The 10,591-nt window shown below is 35.5% G+C and overlaps 1 protein-coding gene across 1 annotated transcript in view; it reads left to right on the top strand.

Annotated features, from left to right (window-relative positions):
* The first annotated feature begins 7,217 nt into the window (after positions 1 to 7,217).
* LOC136852204 (secreted frizzled-related protein 3-like) overlaps positions 7,218 to 10,591 on the top strand; it is a 34,393-nt gene continuing 31,019 nt past the window's right edge. Inside the window, exon 1 of the mRNA XM_067126649.1 lies at positions 7,218 to 7,492. The gene's annotated coding sequence lies outside the window, so the exon portion shown is untranslated. The remainder of the gene's footprint in view (positions 7,493 to 10,591) is intronic.

Here is a 10,591-nt window from a genome sequence, read left to right as displayed (position 1 = left end):
AGTGAATGAGTATTAAGTCTATGAAATGTGTTTGTCCAAGGGATTGACTTATAAACACATGGTTTCCAAAGAAAAGACGGTTGTAAGTATACCTGGGACAGAGAAAATGGCGAGTGAGAGTTGACTCAACTTTGTGTTAGTATTAAGTAGATGGAAGAGCAAGTTCGTGGATGTAATAGTGAGAAGAGGAATGACTGCAGGTAGTATATCTGATCACTATTTGTTTGAAGCAAAAGTCAAGATAAGCTAGAGTTGGAGATTAAGGGGAGAAAATGTGGCTGCATATTGAATTAAGTAAGTGAGAGGATCCTATAAGGAGAAAATTGATGAGATATGGTCTTTGATTAAAGACTTGAAGGTGGAAGGAATAGATGTGAAGTATGTAAAATTCCATAATATGGTTAGTGGGGAGTGTTTGTGGTTATAGGAAGGTAGACGGAGGGAAAACCACAGTAATGGAGGTACGAGGAAATTAGACATTTAGTGAAGGAAATAGATTATCTAAGGTGCATTGCAGGATAGATGAAAATATTACGTGCAACTATACAGGAAAATGGATGTGGTAGTCAAGAAGAAAGTCAGGATGAGAAAGAAGAGTAATATAGATATAGAGAAGAAGGTGAGCAAGATCTTTTGGTAGAAATAGAAGATTTTGTACAGGGAAGTAATTGAAGAGCAAGGTTAATGAGCAAATGGATCTAAGACCATAAGATGAAAATGAGAGATAATGTCTGAAGTGAATGCAGTCCTGGGTTGATGGAGTGAGGTTTCAGAAGATTTGTTGAATTTGGAAGATGAAAAAGAGGTAGAGGTAAATGTTGTTTGTGTGGAAAGTGACAGTTTGAGTATGTTTGAGAAGGTGGCTGTTGAAAGTCCAAGGAAGGCAATTAAAAGCTGAAAAATGGACAAACAGCAGGATCCGATGGAATTACAAGTGAGATGCTCTAAGGTGGTGACAGTGTGACTACGTGGCTAGTCAAGGTTTATATGGGTTGCCTGGATAAAGGAAAGGCTTTGAAGAGATTGATGGGAGAAATAATTGTCCCATTCCATAAAAGTGAAGGTAATCAAGGCTACTGTAAGAATTTCTAGATATACCATATTACGTACTTAGTATTCCAGGGAAGTTATATGGTAAGACTGTGACTGAGAAAATAAGACATGACAGAACACTGATAAGGGAAGGACATTGAGTATAAGCAATTTGAAAATACAGTAAAGGGGAAAAAGCCTTGCATGACATATCTGGAAGTAAGGAACGCTTATGACAGAAACGACTGAGGCAATGTTTAATTGGATGTTAAAGACGGGTGGTATACAAGAATGTTATTGAGAGCTAGTATTAGTTTCTTTGATGGAAGCAAAGCATGAGTTAGAATATGGGAGATTGGCTGATTAGGTGTACAGTTAGGGCTTTCGAGATACCATAAAATGTATTGTGAAAGGACTGTGGACTAATTGATGTTTGTAGATGGTACAACACTGGTAGGGGCTGGTGGAAAGAAACTACAAAAACTAATAGAAGTGTTTAAAAGGTTTTGCAAACGGTTAGGTCACGAGGATAAATGAAAACTAGGAAGCTAGAGCAATGGACTGAGTAACAGGATGCGTAGAAAAAATAGGGAAGAGTCTTCGGTTGGATTTGGAAATTTATGAAATGACAATTGAGCCAATTCTCCTTGATGGAAGTAAAGTTTGGATGTTGATTATAAGTGAATGAAAGATGGGTATTGAGACGAGTTACTTGTGCGGTTGATGTGGTGTACGATGAAGTAACAGGGTGAAAAAAAGTGAAGACATATAGAATAAGAAGGTAAAAGTTTAGCATAAGTGGCAAGAGATGGATCAGAAGGTTTTGTGATGTTTAGGTTAAGTGGAAGTAATGGACGGCAATAGATTGATGAAAATAGTGTGCAGCTGCTTGATTCCGAATTGTCAGGAAGGAGTTGAAGGGGAAAACCTGGAAAATGCTGGTTAGAAGGAGTGAAGGCTACAGGAAAGGAAGCGCCTTATAACCAGACGTTCATAAGTGGGAAATGCGTGCAAGATAAAGAGTTGAATGGCATATGTGTGTCGGCATGTTTGACATACTGCTGATGTGCCGTGGTTCAGTAGTTAAAGCATCAGTGTGGAAGTGACTATTGTATTGCATTGTTTTTTCTCTTGAGGTTAATGTTGATTATATATATATATATATATATATATATATATATATATATATATATATTATGTTTATATATATGTGTATATATATATGTATGTTTATGTTATATATATATATATATATATATATATATATATATATATATATATATATATATATATATATATATATATATATATATATATATATATATATATATATATATATATATATATATATATATGAGGTGAGTGTCCTGTAAAGTACACTGAACTACAACCGTGCAACATCTATGTATTATGATTCCCCTTCCTTGTCCACATTATGATAATGGAGATGATTATGATGATGACATCCAGACGAGAAGCTTCCTGAATCTTTCATCATCACCATCCTCATTGATAAACTGCCTGGATAATGTCATTATTAATTGAAGATACGCCACCTGAGTTATAATATGTGGTCAGGCTCCTAACGATTGCTTCACTATGACGTTCCGTGAGAGAAAGAATAACCTTTGAGAATTTGTCTATATATATATATATATATATATATATATATATATATATATATATATATATATATATATATATATATATATATATATATATATATATATATATATATATATATATATATATATATATATATATGTGTGTGTGTGTGTGTGTGTGTGTTATGTATATAAATGCTTTTGTACATATATCTCCCCTCTTCTATAATAATAATTTTCAAGTGGATCTTTCTTGACCGGATCTTTCTTGTCCTCCCGGGATAACAGTATGGAATTTGGGAATTCCGACGAAGGCTTCTGGGAATTCCGAGGCTTCTCGGGCTTCCGAAGGCTTCAAGACGATCTCCAGGCTCTGGAGGCTTTGGATTTTTTTTATGAAGAAGGAATGGGATTTGGTCCTTCCTGGAGACGAAAGGCTTCGAAGATATATTCGGGGGAAGCGGATCCGACGGGAGCTGAAGACGGCTTCACAAGATCCTGGAGTCTTTAAGAATTTACGAAGACGTTATAATCCAATGTGCGTTTATCCAGGAATGCTTCAGGAGCTGAAGACTGCTTCCAAGGATCCTGGAGTCGTGAAGACGTCTTCAAGAATTCATTTTAATCCAGTTATTTAACGACTTCATTTTCAGTGCGCCATTGTGATATATAACGTGTAAGCTCGCTCCTCTGCTCTTATTGACGGCAGGCAGCCGGTATAATTATGCACGCTTATTGAAAACTCACAAAGTATGCCTAAAATAAAGGCAAATGAAGGCACTGAGGAAAGATTAAACCGTGATCGTGAAAGAAAGAGGCAAAGGCGTACCAAGAAACACCGAAGAGAAGTCTTTAAGGTTGCAAGAGCGACGTGTTAGAGATCACGGTCGTCTCTCGCAAGAAACTGACAGTCACCACTCGGTCTCACAGAGATGAGCTGTGCTCCATGTCACTGATTCTAATTAGTCTGTGTCCTATATATTTATATATATATATATATATATATATATATATATATATATATATATATATATATATATATATATATATATATATATATATATATATATATATATATATATATATATATATATATATATATATATATATATATATATATATATATATATATATATATATATAATTTTTATATATACATTATATGAATATATATTTATATACATATTAATATACATATTATATATACATATATGTATCTTATATGTATATATATACATATATAGTATATATATATGCATATATATATATGCATATATATATATATATATATATATATATATATATATATATATATATATATATATATATATTATGTCCTGTTATACAAGGCCAGATATGGTCATAACCTCCTTACACATCTGTTTTAAGAACAATGTCGCATCAACTTATTTCTCAAAGATTCTCCAGAGGCAATGGCCAACCAGCGTACTGGATCAGCACATTCTCTCTCCTTCGTCTCTCCTCCTCTCTCTCTCTCTCTCTCTCTCTCTCTCTCTCTCTCTCTCTCTCTCTCTCTCTCTCTCTCGTTATCCAAGTCACTAACTGAACAAAGGAAGAATAGCAAAAACATGATTACAAAAAATATAATTTATTCAGTAATCTAATATGGCAAATGGTTTGAAATGAAATGGGAATATCTACGTCCCAGAACTGGTACCCTCAAAATAACCAGGTAAGATATCATGGTACTATCAACTTCCACTAAATGAGTCTCAACATCATAAGAGTTAAAATAAGTCAGCATGGCCGAAGTCATGATAAGAAGTCCCATTCCCCTCCATCTATATGACCTCTATTCAATACATCTGAGGAAACAAAGGAAAAGCACAGCTTTTTAAAAATAGACTCAGAGAAAAATAAATGTAGGATGTTTTCCCACTTTACCAACCCCAAAAGAAATGCGCGTAATTAAACACGGTAAAATCGTCAATAAAAATCAAAGAGACATAGCAGATAAAAATAAACCAGGTTTTTCTTGGAAATAAAGTTCCAGCTCACCTCACTGGCAGTACTCGAAAGTCCTCCAACCCGGCGGGTCCAGTCACAAAGCCATCCAGGCCGCCTTGTCTACGTGAGAAGCCACAATGACACTAGGCCTTCGTCAGCACTGACTCGCTGAATATGTAGGCACTGTTCCCATTTACCTTTGCCCAGAATGTCTCCAAGCTTAAGTGTTTCATATATATATATATATATATATATATATATATATATATATATATATATATATATATATATATATATATATATATATATATATATATATATATATATCTATATATATATGAATATGTATATATATACATTATATATATATATATACACACATATATATATGTATATATATCTATATACTATATCTATATATATATATATATATGTATATATATATACATTATATATATATATATATATATATATATATATATATATATATATATATATATATATATATATATATATATATATATATATATATATATTTATTATAGTGAGAGAGAGAGAGAGAGAGAGAGAGAGAGAGAAAGCTGTCAGCTTAGAATATGCAGATGATACAGTTTAATCAATAAAACACCTCTAGATTCCTTAAGCTTGCTAAATAGAATGAATCATATATCTGGAGAGGTGGCACTGAAGAAAATAATAATGACAAAGTGTGCACAAATGAATGAAATAAAAGAAAACTAGAAAAGGGTTAATATTTCAGATATTCGTGGACGATCATATACGGTATATTTTATCTCCAGTTGGTATTTAGTGAAAGACTAAATAGGGCCAATAACAAATGGCCGGGTTGAAGAAAATCGGTAAATCAAATAGATTTGATTTGTAGATTTGAGAATAAAACGTTAAGGAGAATATTATGAATTACATGGAAGAACAGAGTGAGCTTTGATACCATAACGTGAAACTGCTGAAATTCTGTACTTTGATGAGATAATGATGGAGTGAGACGAAGATGGCTTGGACATGTCTTTCGAACAAACCCCCGGGAGAAAGTTAAGTATACCTTAGTTTTACCAGACCACTGAGCTGATTAACAGCTCTCCTAGGGCTGGCCCGAAGGATGAGACTTATTTTACGTGGCTAAGAACCAATTGGTTACTTAGCAACGGGACCTACAGCTTATTGTGGAATCCGAACCACATTATAGCGAGAAATGAATTTCTATCACCAGAAATAAATTCCTCTAACTCTTCATCAGCCGGCGGCGGGAATTGAACTCCGGCCGCGATGGTGTCAGCTAAGCTCTAGCGAGTGTCAGAAGAGTTGGACTTAGAACTGCTTGGATAAAGGCTATGAGAAGGGTAGCTGGAGATGAGTGGAGATTTGTGAAAGATAAAGCACGGGAAAGACATGAGTGAAAGAATTTCATGGGACCCCTTGCAAACACGCCGCTGGAAGCAATTACATACATACATACATACATACATATATATATATATATATATATATATATATATATATATATATATATATATATATATATATACACGTTTGTGTGTGCTCGTGTTCGTGTGCCAAGAGAGGTGTTTTTGGCGCCTTTGACACATCATGTATCGTGATAATACATGTCAGATTAAACAAATTTAATCTTTAGATTCCGATTAGAAGTCATAAATAAATCATCAAGCACAACATACACGCATCAAAACATCTATCAAACCTCGCCGCATTATCTCGCGGAGGATCCTGATTCACCCTCCTACATCACATCTGGAGTGGAAGGACTCCTTATCGGATCTGACTTATTACCTCTAACCCTTTTTCCAGCTACACCTGGAGCTGCAGGGATTCTTTCCATTACCTGTCTTCAACATACTGCACATCAGAGAGACGGGGGAAGAGTTGCCACTTACCCCATCATGGGCGTAAGTGATTTATGACCGTCAGAGGGAAATGTAAGTCTGTACATCAAACCAATAAAAAATCGAAATCCTCAAACATCAGGCAACCTCTTGGTAAACATAATATTGCATGAAAAAAAAAAAAAAAACTCCCTCGCTGCGGTCCGGCAACTCATTCTTCTGTCTGCTAATTTCCTCATCCAGTTGTTTGGTGAGGCTGAATGTTAAGGCGCATTTTCTTATGACATCAAATGCCAAAGTCACCCCAAAAACCCTTGAATACTTTGTCGAAATCCTTATTTCCCTGAGGCCTGCCATAACCCATGTTATTATTAAGGAAAGGCGGTTAATTTCCGTCCCCATCAAATACCTCTCTCTTTTTTTCCAGGACGATTAAAGATGGTAATTTAAATAAGCTAAAACTTGCTCGACCTCTTATCTAGCCACACATCTTAAAACTTAACACACCTGCATTCGGTGTCGTTGCCAGACGGGAGATGATTTCAGCATTGTCTCTTCTCTCTCTATGCCTGCATATATACTTATATCAGCTGATCATATATGTAGTCATATCTAATGTCCATCAGTTGCGTGGTTTCTAAATTAATACACGTTTAAATACCGCCGTTATACATGATAAACCAAGCTGCCGTACGAAATTTTTTCCTTTGCAAAGGCAGTGGCAATATCTCGGCGTCAAAATACATCAGACCAAGGTGAGAGAAGTGACCAGACATACTTTGGTAGAGGGTGTACCGTCGACCCGCCAAAGTGACCATGACCGCGTGGTCCGAATTGTCAATGGAATATCTTGTGTTCCCGGATGGTGTGCACTGGGATAAGAAGTGAAAACCAAAAGTGTGAGAACCTTTTGACAGTTTCGCGTGTGGCCAGACAGAATTGTCTAGACCGACATTGCAAAAAAGGGGGTATATTTTTTTTTTTTTTGTCTTCGCTGACAATGCATTTCCATCAGAGAAATTGCCGGTAAGTCTTTATTTTTTATTTTTGTTTTACTTGTAATTTTTTTTCTTGCACTTTTTGTTTGGCTTTGTAGGATATCCACTGAAACCGTGTTCGTTTTATGAACTGGAAAATAATATTCGGAGTAATAATAGTGTATAAGTAATTATTATTATTATTTATTCATATTATTCCGATTGAGCCATTTTACTTAAAAAATCAAGACGAATACATAAACGGAAAAAAGAAGAGAAATAAAACAATAAATTTATATGATAAAATGTATCCCAGACTGGATAAACAAAGAAACGGTCTAAAATCAATCTGGTATTTTTTAGTTATGTCAGAGGAAAGGAAATGACAGACTTGACGGAAAACGTCAGCCCAGTGAAATTAAAATAGCATTGGAGGCATTGTTATTAATATTAATAAAAACTTTATTAAATATTATTATTTTGTGGTTTACATCAGCAATCACGATGCTTAAGTAAAGGTTCAATTATTGTAATTTATACTAAACAAAAGCAACAGAATTATTAATATTGTTATTGGAAATAGTGTGAAGGCGTTTCTCCAGAGGAAACACATTCTTCCCTTAGCTAGAGGATCATGGATGAACCCCCTGTGGGGAAAACTTCCAAAGTAATAGCTGCTTCATACACCAACCCAGATCACTCATCAGCAACTCGTCGAAGGCTCCCCCCCACACAAACACTGCGTCAAAACCTTTTTCACTTCTTTTCACTTCTTTTAGCCCCTTTCTTTCCAGGGCCGCCTTTTGTACTCCATCTATCCAGTGTTTTTTTTTTTTTAATGTCTCTGAGTTGTACATTCTTTTCACCCACTCATTATAATCCAGTTTCTCCCCATGACCGAACGGTCTCAGAACAATGATCCATCCTTTCACCTACGATAACCTTTTTACCATTTCCTGTATATATCTAGACATTTCTCACCCTTAACATTATTATGTCACATCTACATAGACAACAATTCTTCTTAACAGCTTCACACTTTTCTCTCATTTTTATTCAACATCCATCCTTCACTACCATGAAGGAGAGTTGGCTCAACAATTCTCTCATACTTTCCGACCTTTGCTGGCATAGAGACTCCAAGTTTTCTACCAATCTTTCACACACATCACACCGCCTTTCTTGTTTCTCTCCCGTAGGGGTTTTAGTGCCGTCAGTGCACCTCGTGCAGTGCACTGTAGGCATTAGTTAAGGTTCTTTGTAGCGTGCCTTCGGCCCCTTTCGTTTCTTTTACTGTACCTTCTTTCATATTCCCTCTTCCATCTTACTTTCTACCCTAAACTAACAACTGATTCATAGTGCAACTGCAAGGTTTTACTCCTATTACACCTTCCAGACCTTTTACTGTCAATTCCCATTTCAGCGCTGATTGTCCTCATAGGTCCCAGTGCTTGGCCTCTGGCCTAAATTCTATATTCAGTTCAGTCAGTTCTTGTTTCTAGTACTCTGTGACTCGCCTCCTCTGTCATTAGTTCTGTAGTTTCTCTTCACTATCCACAATTATAAGTTTTTATACATTACCACCAGAAAACAACGGCAAAAAAAAGGTAACCATTTAGATGTAAGTGGAAAATTTTCAAATGAAACTAATGATTAATCTGGTAATATAGAAATTTCAAAATCTACTGGGCTTTGAATCTCGGATAAAAACAGACCTTGAAGATTGATTATTAAGTCTGAAAAAAATTGTGCGTGACCAAGGCTTCGAAAACTTCCAGGCATCCTAAACAACCTTTTTATTTAATGTCCATCACTTACAATCATCATCCAAACCCGCCAAAAGCACGTTAAAAACAATGAGACAGGATACATGACCGGAGCTATTGGTTTTATCAAGGTCTCTCGGCGCGCACCCTGAGTCGGATTCAAACCCAAACAGCCATATGTCGATAGAAATTAGTGACGTCACACAGTGCGAGACTCCAGGGTAGGCCTTTTTGGGTGCTAGATGTACATTAGAATTCTCTGTTATGTGCGTTAAATGGGGGTAAATAAGAATACAAAACTTGAAGTCTCTATGGAAGTAAAGGTCCGAAAGTATGAGAGAATTGTTGAGCCAACTCTCCTTCATGGCAGTGAAGGATGGATGTTGAATAAAAATGAGAGAAAAGTGTGAAGCTGTTGAGAAGAATTGTTGTCTATGTAGATGTGACATAATAATAGTTATAATAGATTTGTAAAGATCAATTGCTTATTCATTATTGGATAACATAATATATACAATAAATTATACAGGACATTGTCAGTAATAATATTTAATGGTTAAAATGCTTTTGACTACGGATCACATAATATTGACAGGGAATTGTGCAAGACCTGGCCTATGATGATGTACAGTGGCTGAAATGTTTTTGTTGTTGAATATAATATATATACCATCTTCAGATTTAACTACGGAAACACCTTTTTAATGAATGACTAGGTAACAGAAGGGGACCCATTACCAGATTAATAAGAATGCAGAATTTGTATATATATATATATATATATATATATATATATATATATATATATATATATATATATATATATATCTGTGTGTGTCTAAGAAATTATTGTTCTATTTAATACCTTAATCCTGAAAATTGCTCGACATCAGACAAATTATGATACAGCTTCCTCAGGCAATGCTACAAATAGGCTTTTTATGGCACCCTTACCCGCTTTCAGGGTCTTTCCACCGTTTCACCACACATCCTCTTTCTCTGCTTATTGCTCCAGCCCAAGAGGTATCGTCCTTTTAACACTTTCGACCCTAAGTTCGGGTATTGTGTAAACTCCTTTGCAACGAAACCGCCTAAATATTCTTGTCCCTCTTCTTCTGTAGTCGTTTCTAAGTCCAAGGTTTCCTGAGAATTTCCTGAACTGTTCTTGTCCCCATTGCCTTCATCAAAATCAGAGTCTGGCAAGCAAAACAGCATTGCAGAAAGGGCTAGTTCTCTTTGCAGTCACTGTTCATCTGAAGTTGATGATATCTGCTCACTCAAGCAAGAAAAGGAAGCTACTGACATGTTACCTCCGTTACCACTCTCCTCTGTGTTGTGCTTTGATCCCATGAGAGAAGTCTGTCTCTGCCCATTAGGTGACA

This window comes from Macrobrachium rosenbergii, chromosome 25 (genome assembly GCF_040412425.1).
Source record: "Macrobrachium rosenbergii isolate ZJJX-2024 chromosome 25, ASM4041242v1, whole genome shotgun sequence".
NCBI classification, from domain to species: domain Eukaryota; kingdom Metazoa; phylum Arthropoda; class Malacostraca; order Decapoda; family Palaemonidae; genus Macrobrachium; species Macrobrachium rosenbergii.
This window is presented reverse-complemented; position numbering and strand designations above follow the sequence as displayed.